The sequence below is a fragment of the Podarcis cretensis genome (genome assembly GCF_951804945.1).
Source record: "Podarcis cretensis genome assembly, chromosome: 3".
NCBI classification, from domain to species: Eukaryota; Metazoa; Chordata; class Lepidosauria; order Squamata; family Lacertidae; genus Podarcis; species Podarcis cretensis.
In genome coordinates this window covers 34289096-34302342 of record NC_137172.1, presented here as the reverse complement: position 1 = coordinate 34302342, position 13247 = coordinate 34289096, and the positions used below count along the sequence as shown (strand labels likewise).

The following is a 13247-nucleotide window of genomic DNA, read 5'->3' as shown; positions in this document are numbered from 1 at the left end:
GGTTTTCTCGACATATGGGAACAATACCAGTTATAGAACTACATTTGCATGCAGATGCAAATATCTGCATATGTTATCTGCCTGGATATGAACTTTAAATATTATAGACCTCAGAGGAAATAAGCCATAGAAATGTACTCAGATATCATCCCTGAAAATCATCCAATTACTAGGAACAACATTCCTTGTATATATAAAGATATTTTTGATTTGAAAAGCGTTCCAATGAATATGCAAACACTTTGCAGAAAGGCATTCATCCTTAGTATGGGAACAATAGGCAAAACACCATTGCTATACATCTCAATTTATTTTAGTGGGGCAATGGAAGAGTTTTGCACAAAAAAAGAACAGCAGATGTTCTTAGCCACTTCTGCCCCATCACTGGCCTTGCTTGTATGTCGTTATTAACCATAGCTAAAAGTTTACTGTGAGCATGCCAATCTTAGCTGCTTTGCTCTTCCTGCTATTGCATGGGGGGAACACAAACCATGATCACTAACTCAGTGTTTTGTTTTTCTCACAACAACCATGATCTGTGAGCCAAGGTTTATTCCAGGCTTACTGATTGTGACCTCTTTTGAAATAAACCATAGTCTCCAAGTTGGATGTAACACTCACCCTGGGGTTATGGTTTGTTTTCCCTACTATCAAGAGGAGAGAAATAAAATTGCCTAGATTGGAGTGCTCCTAGTAAACCATCAACTATGATGCACTGGGTCATTGTAATATTCCCTGTTTAATGATGAGCAGCTGAACAAGAAGTATTTTTCTTAAATAACTATGCACAACAGGTCCTTAAGCTACTTTCTCACTGGCTTCGCCCTAACCTTCTTACCTAGATATTGGAGGCATCCTTAAAGGTATAGTCACATTTATTCTCACAGCCACTGCTATGATCTGTTTAAGTCCAAGAAAGTGAATCTGCTTGCAGGTCAACAGGATACAGGAATACAAACTAATGGGTAATTAAAATTAAGCGTTGCAGGACCTGAGCTGCTTAGAACAAACCTTTGCAAGAATATAGAACTCCTTAAGATTTCAACTCTAAATATGAGAGAATTTAATTCATTGGCAAATGGCAGTGGAGCATTGCCGCTGCAGAACATCATTGTGCACTGGTTTACAAATTAAATAATTAGTGGTATGTGAGATCTGTGTCAGAGATATCAAATAAGAAAATGGGAAAATCCAAATGAAAATATTTGGGTACCTGAAGATGGACTAGACAACAGAAGTGGCATGAACACAAGAAATGCTGGATTTAGGAACAGAAATGGCAAGTTTGTGATATTTCAAAAGCTGGAGGGCACTGGATAAAGCAACAAGAGATTGCACACTTACTGCCCAAGATTGCGAATCTTAAGAACAACCTGCACATGTATAAAAGAACATTCATTTCTCATAATCCATGGAGGATATAGCACTGCAACAATAGGTTATGGTGATGTTGCAGACAATGAAAGAGCTGTTCCACAAGCTGTTACTTTAAGTTATACACCAGGGAGTATTAATACAGTGAATCTCATTCAAGGAGCTGAAAACCTGTGACAAAGGCAGGTAAGCCTTTCATTGTGATTACGCTTAGCAGATGGAAAACATTGCATGAACTGTCTGGGGTCATGCAGTGCTGCTGGGTTTTGCTGTTGTACAATCATTTTGGTCCTGTGTCAAGGCTGAAAGACAACAGAAGATGAAATGCACAATAAAAAGCGAGTAAATGATATAAAAGCAAGTAAATGATATAAAACAGTAGGCAGGTGTCCAATGCAGTTGAAAGGTAATTGCCTCCAGAGCCTGTCCCAGCCCTACCTAGAGATATTGGAGATATATTCACAGGCAAGATATGTGTTCTGCCACCAGTGAGCCTTTCCCTTTACTGTATTTATGCACAAAATGGAATTGGAGGTCCACCATCATTTTGCCTCCCTGACCTCCTTTGGAAGGAAGGGCAGGATATAAATGTAACAATAAATTAATTAAATAAACAAATCATTTTATTTATTTTTTTTAATAATATTTATTAAAAATTTTCCAGAATAAAAAGGAAAGATAGCAAGAAAGAAAGAAAAAACAAATATGATTTACACTTGGTTTCAGTGGCATCTTTCCCGGACTCCCCCCCTCCCCCTCTTGTATTCCATTTCCCTTAAATTGATTCCACAGATTCTTACCCCAAATTTTAAAACCTTATTTGTAATTTTAAATAACCCATTTATTCCAAATTAATTTATCTTATTTATCTTAATGAACCATTTCTCCTTATATTTTATATAATTCCCTAAGATCGACCCCATTTCCCTTCCACGAATTCCCCTATTTTCAAACAACAAACATGAAAAAAGAAAACAAAGAAATAATATATAATTTTACAGCCTTTGGATTCCAAATCTCCCCCCCCCCATTCCCCGGTTCCAATCCCCAAAGTTCATCCATTGTCTACTGCCAGCCTGGTGTATCCACGTCTATATCTCAACTCCACTTTGCCGTCTTTTGATAGCTTTTAATTTCAGAAAGTCCAATCTCGAAAAAACTCTCAGAAAAAGTCATTGTTCTTCCATCCAGACCTCTATGTTTAAGAGTCTAACTTAAATTCTATTTCTTGGTCCTTTTAAAGTCTGGATGTTCCAAATACTCCGGCTTCAAATTTGGTCCAGCTCTTATTCCTCAGGTTGCTTTTTCCTGTTCTGCTGTAGAAACCTTCTAATTCAGAAACTTCTTGTTCTCCACAGAGGCTTTTGTTATTCAGGAACATAACTTGCGTCAAGTCCCTTCCTTTCTTCAATAGATAAATCCATTGTCTCCTTTAGTATAGAAACCTCTGTAGACAAAATAATGCTTCGTTTTTGCAGCTTTCCCAAGAGATAACAGATCCTGCTCAAATTCATAGTATTTTTCCACTTGCTGCTACTGTTGCAATGTCCCAGCCTCCCTCTAGAGGGAATATGGTAACTTAATTTCTTTCAAAATCAGACCCAAAAGTCAAATAACTTGTTGCCTTTATTTCCAATAATTTATGTCCAAATTGTAACAAATCTAACCAGCAAAGCCATCGTAACAAAGTTCTCTTTTATTTTCCTGCTTTGACAGCTACTTTGACAGCTGTCAAAGTTTCTGTGTCTCTTCACCAGTCTCTCATAGCGGATCGTTCCCGGTTCCCGGGGGGGTTGCATTTTAGTTCCCACAAATCAGTCTTCTCCTCCAGCACAATTATTGTAATTTCCCTTCGTGAAGTTAAAATTTTTTTTCAGGTAAACAAGTTCATCTCTCGATCTTAGTTGTCAAATCCTTGCGTTGAGCCATCTACAACAGGGGGGGGGCGGACTTCCTTTTTGCACTCCCCCCGCTCGCTCCAAATTCAAAGATCAAATTTCCCTTTTAAGTCCAATCAATTTACTCACGGGTTGTTCCTTTTAGTCCAAATCCGAAATTTTCAAAGAAGAAGTCGTTGCTCTCCGCCGAATGGCATGCGGCTTCGCTGGGCAGGGGAAGCATTGGACTCACAGCACCACACCCCCCCGTCACCCGCTCCACAGCCTTTAAAAAGGCTCCTTCGCGGGTCGGGGGCGCAAACGGTGCCCGCCGAGTCACCAAGTCCATGGGCATCTCCGCCCATGGTTTTTGAGGGTCCCCGCGTCGCCGGCACGGCAGGACCCGACTCCTACCCAGCCGACTCCCTCCGGAGCTCGGAGGGAGTCCGCCATTCGGCGATGGCGCCGACCCGGAAGTCTAAATAAACAAATCATTTTAATTGTATTTACTTCTTTAACCATCTTCCACAATATTAACCCAGGGTAGTCTACAAGGCAAATGAAAGCAACAACATAGACTCAACCCATGAAGACCAAGAAACAAGTGAAACAATTAAATATCAATTAAAACAACAGTGATTCTAGATTTCCACTGTTTCATAGACAGCACTGTTCCAATACTTTATACATACAAACCCAAGAATAACCCGATGCCTATGATGCACCTAGTTCCATATCTGGGGCACTACAAATGAGAAAGCCTGCTAATTTTGGACTTTCTGTTCATACCATAGTCAAGGGAAGGGCTTAGTGTAACCTGTCAATCTGTCAATGGCTTTTTACCATATTGGCTAGTTGAAAATAGAGAGTGCCAAATATGTCAGTTTTGGTTTTTCTCAGTTTCTCATTTCTCATAAGTTGAGTTCTCTACTTTTCTGCATCATTTTTTTCTATACAAACATACACATATATTCAGCAACATTTTAGTGCAAATTTCTCCTAATATACAAATTTTTGCATGTACTTTCACCTAATATGCACATTTTTTGCAAAGCTATTCCTCCAAATGGAATGCACTTTCGGATGCTATTTGCACTAATATACATATTTATATGCATTTTTAATGCACACTTTACCCTAGTATGTGGATTCCTGGAGACCAGCAATTGGGAGATGTGCTCTGATAAAAGAAAGAGTGATTTAACCAAGTGAAAGCAAATTGGGCATGCTGATATTATAATAAGGCAATTCAAATATTCCTTGGTGGATAATTTTTCATCATTCACACCCTGTGTTATTGACTACTTCCTCTGTCGGTGCTGACAGAGCTCATTGTTTATGGCTTGCAGTGCAACACAAGGTTTTGGTTGAGGCTGCAGGATGTTCTAAAAACCCTCATGCTGTTTCAGCAGCCAACCTGAAGTTGCAGGAAACCTCCAGTGCTTGATTCGGCTAGGAAGGAAGGGGCTTGGCTCAGGCCTCGAGATTAGCTAGAACAGATTCTAGGTCTTAAAGCAGTTCAGGATGTCAAATTGAGATCGACCAGATAAAGCTGGATTTGCATTCTGCAAATTTGGAAACAAATTCTTTTTGGCATCTTCCAGCAACAATGTGGGCCAAGAGGGGAAGTGCATTTTCCACTCGTCTTCTCTCTCGCTTCCTTCTGGACACACAATGACTATCCTAGAGGCCATTCACAGAAGTGGCTATTGATGCTAGGATGTGAACATTTATCCTGTATTGTGACTTTTAAAAAGTGGCAGCATTGTACTAGATATAATACACAGCAAAGGGCAGGTCATGTCAGTCTTGTCAGATCTCTCAGTGAGAGCCAGATGCAAAAGACCTACAGATAGAGCTAAAGAAGAGGGTGCCTCTGAGCACATTTGTTTTTAGCACCAGAACTGAACTCAGCTTATTCAGTCCTTTCACACACACACACACCCCTTCCTGGTTTACTGTCTTCATTTCAACAGCCTATTTTAGTTGTTTCCCCCCGTCAATCTTTATTAAGTTAAAATGAATACATCCGTACAGTATTTGCCATTACAAGCTTATAACATAAAAAAGAAAAGCAAAAAGCAAAATAAGGACAAGTGTATAAAAATCAAGGAAAAAAGAAGAGAAAAAACATGCGTAATTATGAGATTCCTCAACATTGAGTATTTTGTTAATACAATGATTATTCACACAATTAGAAATAAAAAGTGCTGCAAACATTTAAAAAGACTTCCAAGTATTCTCATTGTACTTTATCTGTTATGTGCATTATACTGCACAGTTACCTGTTTCTTGTGATTTTACATTATACCTCAGTTACCTTTTATGACAGAAGTGCCTGGCGTGCTCTGGTCCATGGGGTCACAAAGAGTCGGACATGACTAAACGACTAAACAACAACACCTTTTATGAATTTCAAGGATCAGTCTAATTCTGCCAGGAGATTTCCATTTACACCATAATTTTTTAGGTATTCTTTATACAGTATATTCTCTATGAAAAGAGTGAACTCCTTACACACCCATCTAATGAATTATCAGATTCCTTCTCCTTGGGCCCCACCTGCTAAACTGCTTACAGGTATCAGTATAATAATACAATGATAGGTGATGGGAAACAGACAGACTTCAAGAGAACTTCTGCAGAATAAGATATTTATGGACTTCAGTGTTCACATGTGCTATTTTTTTGTTTTTCTACTGCTTCTCAGTAACTTTTTGATATTACATGAATGATGGCTAACTTTGATCTTCCTCTTCAGCAAAATGCAGCCATCTGTCCCAGTGTTGTTTTAAGAAAAATAGCATTCACTTCCATTATTTGGCAGTGTTTCAAAAATAATAATAATAAAATTCCAGTATTCAGCTATGGCTAATGTTACCTTGGGGCACTTTTGGCATGCTTCTGATGTAAATGCATTGTACATGTGGCCAGGAAGAACAACATCTTGTTGCATCATGTAAAAAGAAAACACTGTTTCTTCCCTGATCGCTCATTTCCAATCTATATAAGCAGATGGCTGAACAAAGAAAAAAAGACCTGTCTTGGAACATAATAATTAAACCCACAAAACAATGGCATGCATGAGGCCCAACCTAAAAGCACAAGGTCAAATCATTCTACGTTTCCCCTCTTTTAAAATTAAACTCTATTTATTATATTTTACTCTTAGAAACCTGACAATATTTTCCTTTTCTTGGATGACCCCAAGTTTTATTTGCAATATACAGTTGTGTTTTCGTCTAGTATTTAGAAAATGTCCTTATATGTCATTTGCATTTTTAGTCTTGTTCTGTAAACTGCATACAGATTTTAACTAAGCTGCATGGAAACTGTATAACTTAGCTAAAGAAGAAGAAGGAAGGAAGAGGCTAGGCTGGCGTGTAATAGCAGGCACCTCTTCCTACTTGGGGGAGTGTCGCTTTATTTATTCATTTCACAAAATTTATACACCACTTACTAGAACAAAAGGCTTCTTCTCAGTTTCCAGTAGACAGTCTAAAATAATCAAAAACATGTTACATAACGTTTTGAAAATATCAAATAAAATCAGTAATATCATGTGCTAAAATTACAGGCCTGGGTAGTCTTGCTGGAACAAAAAGGTTCTTAGCAGGCGCCGAAAACAATACAGCGAAGGTTTTCTCCATAATCCAGTTAGAACTGGCTAGGGTGTGTTAGACTGTATGCCTAGTGAGCACAAGCTGTGTGGTTTTGTTGGTGTCTGTTGTTCTTGCATGAAGAAAATTGAATAAAGAACATTAACCGTTACTCCTGCTGTTTCTTGGCTTTGAGGAGGCTAGTTGGAAGGTCATCTCACAACAGAGAGCACTCTCCTCTATGCCCAGCGGCGAAGGATACACGGGCCTGAGGACTGCTCCTGGGGTCTGGCAGAAAACACCTGTGGCAAAGCTCTGTGCTTTTCTCCATCCCTGTCCTGACATGGCTGGGAGCCCCAAACAAGAAACCTTTTGTGGTCCTTCCTCCTGACCAAGAGGGCCCAAGGGCTTGCTTGGGTGGCTGGATACAGTCAAGAGGAGCCTGGGAGTACATGAGGCCTATCACTTTACTTATGCTATCGCAACCTCATACCTTCCAAGCACCCTGGGGGAAAAGGGACATCCCATTATTATTTTTTGCACAAAATCTTGGCAGCCTTGGTAATCTGCACTGGGGAAGGTGAACATAGGAAGCTGACCATTGATCCATTATGATCAGCATTGTCAACAATGACTGGCAGCAGAACTCTCCAAGCCCTTCCCAGAGACACCAGGGATTGAACCTGGGACCTTTTCCATGCAAAACATGTGTATCTGCTGCAACCCCCATCAACTCTTCCTGCCTTACCCACTTGAGTAGAAGAGCCAGTGTGGGGAAACTGGAACGTTGATGGCGTTGCTACATGTTGACAGATGCCTTTCATTCAGGCTGGTATAAAGGTGTCATTGGCAAGTGATCTTGTGAGCTACTAGGGAGCTACACTGTGGAAATAGTTGCTCGTGTTGCTACATTAGCACTGGTTTCTGCAGCTGTTGAACTTCTGGCTTTGTTGCTGGTTGAGCAACAGATCATGACTCGTGCCCCACCTACACGATACATTTAAAGCAGTGCGATTCCACTTTAAATAGCCATGGCTTTCCCCTAAAGAATCATGGGAACTGTAATTTGTTAAGGGTGTTGTCAGGAGACCCCTATCCCCCCCCCTCAAGCTACAATTCCCAGAGTTTCCTGGCAAGAGGGACTGATTGTTAAACCACTCTGGAAACTGTGGCTCATAGCAATCATCATTTTAGTTGACCCATCGGTTGAATACAAAGCTACCTTATACATCAATATGTATGTTTATGTGGAATTGGAACTGCCACAGCTACTATTCTTTAAATAAAACAAACCAATATTTTGTTTTGAATGCGTATTTCTTTAAACATTTTCAATTGTGTCTTGCAATGACAAACTGGTGTTACCTACCATCTCCTCCCACATTCTTCTTTGACCTTTTTGGGATGAAGTCTTCATCCTTAGTATTAGTATAACAAAGCCTTAAGAATTGCACATAAATTCCCAGTCTATCACATCCTTCCTTTTGCCGAATACTGAACATTCTTTTCTTGCCCTAGCTGTTGTCTTTGGCTATAAAAACCGGTCTTTCCATTTTTAAAAAAAAATCATGGAGGCTTTAATAGTGTATATATAGTTTCTGAATAAACATTTGCTTTCTATCAAAATAGCTGTTCTCAGTCACTCTACTAATTATTTCAAACTGATTAGTTTATAATCAGTTTTCCAGTATATGTATAAGGGTGCTTAACACTCTCCCCAGTACAGATTCAATTAAAAACCAGATTTCCGAAGTATTGTGTAAATAACCTTCAGTGTTAAAATTATAGTGTACTCTGGGCTGAACCTACCATTAGGCAGGCTTAGACAACCTGCCCTGGATGCCAGATTTTGAAGAACCATCCAAGCACAGCAAATAGTCAATAATTGGGTTTAATATAATATATTTTGTTACCATGAGAGAACCTTTTTATTTTCTTCTTTGGGCTCCAAAGTGCCTCAAGCCATTTGTATGGTGCAATGTCAGAGGTGTCTGCATTTCAGCTAGTAGATAAGATAGTTTCTGTTTTCACAGTTTTGAACCAGGACTCCCAAATTCTAGCACATTACTTCCTTGGGCCACCAACACTCTCATTTCTGTAGTAAGCCCAGCGGCGTAGCGTGGGTTGTCAGCACCCAGGGCAAGGCAAGTAATTTGCGCCCCCTAACCCGGGGCAAGGCAAGTAATTTGCACCCCCTAACCAGGGGCAAGGCAAGTAATTTGCGCCCCTAACCCCTAACCTGCCGCCGCTGCCAGCTTCTTCTTGCTGCTGCCTGGGCTGGGGTATTTACGGTAAGGTAGCCACGGCGGCGGCGGCGGGTCCGTGTCAGGTGATCTGAGGCGAGTTGCCGCTGGCGCTGCCGCCCAAACGACACCGCTTGCCCGGAGGAGGAGGGCAGAGAGGCGAGGAAAATGCAACATGGCCCAGCAGCTGCAGCAGCAGCGGCGGCGGCGGGGCTGTGAGGAGGGGCTGCCTGGCGCGCCCTCCGCGGCCCTGACGCGCGGGGAGCGCTGAGAGCCGCTGCCTGCCGGACGCCTTCAGCCCGGACGCGCGAACAGCTCGTCGGTTCCGCGAGACATGGGGCCCTGCTACAGCCTGCGCCCGAGGGTCTTCGGTGACTCCGGAGGCGGCGAGCGCCCCCCCAGATGTTGCGCCCAGTGCGGCCGGCCCCCCTGCACCCCCCACGCTACGCCACTGAGTAAGCCTGATAGGTAGTGTTCTGAACCTCTCAGTCTGCTAACTCCTAGGATCAATTCTGGTGCACTATAAAGCTCTGGTCTCAAAGGGTGCTCCATCACAAAGTTTAGAGTGCTGAGGAGTAGACAGTCAAGTTGGTTTGAAAAATGAAGTATAAACAACTCGGATAAATACTTTAAAACTTCCAAAACCAGGTTTCTCACAATATCGGTTTGACGCAGGAAATTCTACCCAAGCAATCAATGTAACGGATAGTCACTATATCAAAAATTATCACATTAATTAGCTGGAGAGGAATTTTCTACACCACTCTTCATATTCCCATTTCAACATTTGATTCTTAAGTGGGAATTTGGAGTCAAGCCTCCCAACCCTGCCAAAAGCAGAAATAACATGGCATATATGATGCTCCTTTGGTTAAACAGACTCCACCGGCTATTGCAGAGGCCCCCTTAGAAGGGAAAATTGAAACCAGAAACACAAATCCAGCCATCATGTGGGAGGTGATTAACAGTTTAAATAACCCAGCTGTACATGACCTGTTCAATATGCCAGAAACCGTATGAATGTGAATTGGACTCACTGCATTACGACTTCAAAAGTAGATACTGACCACACTTATGGCCCCCCCTGATTTAATCTAGTGATGTCATGAAGGAGGAGGCATATATCCAGAGAACAGCATATAATTGTCCCTATGCTACACTCTATTGAAGATCCAGCAACAAAAGGCACCATTTGTTATGCAGCATATCCAATGAACAAGCCAGGTGGTAATGAAAAGAACAGACGTTAGGAGCAATTTGAGTCTAGTGAGCTGCTCATGGTTTCAGATTGGAAACGGCAGGTATGCGTGGGAAGGGCAGGACAATAAAATGAACAAATATTTAAAAACAGATGTTAAGGGAATAGGGACTCCACTCAGGAACACTTACGCTTTGGTTGCTGTAAGAACTATGGATGAATCCCAGTAAAGGCAATGAAGTACTGGATTACTGTTCTTTTATAGTACAAAGGCTGTGTACTGCAGCCCCTTCCCGTGTTATTAATCTGGCTCCTCTCTGGTTACAAATGCAAAAACATTCCAGTCAACATGAATCACAGCATGCAGAAATGGAAAAGACCTAGCAAGCGATCCACTTTATCACTTAAGCAAAGTAGCATTGCTCTTTGCATGGCTGCACACATGCTCTACAGAATAAATGTTATTGTGTTGCTGTTTTTAATCTTGAACGCTTTAGCATGGGAACCCAAAGTCTATACCCAAAATAACCATGCAGCTGCCAGTTCAATTCTATAGTTTCTTGCGCAAGCAAAAAGGAGGACAGCTTCAAGCTCAAGAGACATATCACCAGTGTCTGTTGCAGCAGAGCATAGAGAACACCCTCCTGGTTTTATATATCAGGGCAAGTGACCAGTGGAACTATGCTGGCATGGCCAAAAGCATGATGGTGATCACAATTAATTTATTAATCACCTTCCAAACCATCTGGGTAAATTGCTTTGAGACAGTGGTTTGGAAGGTGAATAATAAATTGAAAGCAGTTAAAGTGCAAAAACAACAAATAAATTTAAAACAAGACTTAAACTAATGTTGCCACATTTCAATAAGTTAAAATTTGGCATAGTTGCTCAGCTATGGGTAATCATCCAAAGTTGTTGACCTTTTCTAGGGAGATAGGCAAGTGCTCTAAGCAATGTGGGGGCATGTTTACTCTCCCCTGGGGTTGTCTCACCCAAGAGTACTTGCCCCAAACTTAGGTCCTGGCTTCCAGGATTTCCAACATGTTGCAAGCTGGACAGTGTTCGCAGATGTCTATCCAAAGGCAAGTTACAAAATCTGTGCCTTTTTCATTTGGAAAAATGTAAGAGGAGACTTGATAAAGTTGTTGAAAGTGTTTTTATTTATTTATTTATTTTAAAAAAACAACCCCAGTTAAAACAACAACTATTTTTGTGCTGGAGCTTCTCCAGACATTCATGCATCCCCTCACACCATTCTCCAGGGATCATCTCTGATCTCTCTCATCCCAGTGTTTCCAGGAAACAAATGCCCCTACATTATTACACTGGCAACTCTGGAGTTCTTGAAAATGACCAGCTGGAATGAAAACATTTCAAAGACCAGAGGAGCTTAAAGTTACTGATATTCCGTAGAACTGATGGAGAAGGCCCTGGAGTCCCATCTCTTTCCAGTGACTGCTGTAGATGACAAATGGTGGAGGATCCTGATGAAGCCCTTCATAGAATTTGAACACTTGTCTAAACGTTATGGGGCAAGCTAATTTTTTTTACCAATGACCTAGGCTTCTGTTTCCCCCATTTTTGGTGTGTGTGTGTAGTTTTAGAACCCCTTAAAATCTAATGGATTATCGCACCTTTCAGATACATGAGATGCTATCCCTAGTTTGCAAACATCCCGAATTGCCTTAAGTACATGAAGCCTGCCTGACCTTTCAATGGAAATCGCAAATGTGTTGCGTGATAAGCGCAGTGACCATTTACAACAGGAATTAACACTCCAAGCTTTGCTAGTTTAACACTTAAGTGTTAAAAATAGGCATAGCTGTCAACGTTTCCCATTTTTTAAGGGAAATTTCCTTATTCCGAATAGGATTCCTCGCAAGAAAAGGGAAAAGTCGACAGCTATGAAAATAGGTAGTATTTTTTTTGTATGTGGTGGTAATTTTAATTATACTGCATTGAGGTGGGTGGGTGTGTTTCAGGGCATATAAAGCCACAACATTAAAAGGTAATTTCACGGCACGGGAGAAATCCTTGTTCTTAATAACAACAACAGAGTGCCATAGTTGGGTGGCTCGAGCTTCAGGGAAGGAAAAAGAAAGAAGGTTGGTCCCTTGTCCTTTTACACAGAAGGCAGGCGTTGCTCAAAAAGGGCGCTATCTCTTTAAGAGAATCCGATTCCCCGCGCGAGAGAGCGCGGAGATCACCTTGGCAACCGAAGCTCAGGCGACAGCGGACCGGAAGTGACCGGGGGGGGGGAAGAGTTCGAAGGTCGAAGGTGGCGGCGGGGGGAAGATGGCGGCGGCGAGGGATTTGCCTTTGCATCTTAGCGGCTGGGACGCGCTGATGGGGGTCTTCGGCAGCCTGAGCCGGGGCTGAGGCGCCCGTTGCTGGTGACGCTTCGGAGCGTCGTGAAGGAGCCGCGAGGGCCGAGGCCTCCTCCTCCTCCAGCTGACGCTTCTGGGTCCGCGCATCAGGTGAGGGGAGTGAGGCTGGAGGCGGAGAGGGCTGGGCAACGGCTCACCCTGCGGACGGGGGCGGGTCGTCTCCGGGTGAAGTGGGGTTGGTGGAGGCGCCAATGCGTGCTCTAAATTTATCCCCCTCCCCTTCCCCGGTACAAAACGGCCTTCGTCACTTTCCTGCTTCGGTTCCGTCTCTTTAAACAGGCTTTTCTTCCTTTTGCTCTCTTGACAGCTGGGTGTTGCGCACGTGTGACGTGTTTTCCTTTCCTCACACCTTTCAGAAAGTGACGTTGACTTGCATGCTGACGTGTCGGCATAGTGGTGGATTGTGGCAAGGGAAATCCAATTCAACCCCCTGGCCAGCTATGACTTCCTGGGATAGCTTGGCCGCAATTGTCTTCTTGCAGCCCAGTCTGTTTCTCAGTGTGGTTGTGAAACGGAAACGCCAGCTTGAGATCTTTGGAGGAAGGGCTGGCGACGAATATAGGTGGGAT

At 42.3% G+C, this 13247-nt stretch overlaps 1 protein-coding gene across 1 annotated transcript in view; it reads left to right on the top strand.

Annotated features, from left to right (window-relative positions):
* Positions 1 to 12415: 12415 nt before the first annotated feature.
* The window catches only part of LCLAT1 (lysocardiolipin acyltransferase 1), a 94227-nt gene continuing 93395 nt past the window's right edge, over positions 12416 to 13247 (top strand). Inside the window, exon 1 of the mRNA XM_079969322.1 lies at positions 12416 to 12768. The gene's annotated coding sequence lies outside the window, so the exon portion shown is untranslated. The remainder of the gene's footprint in view (positions 12769 to 13247) is intronic.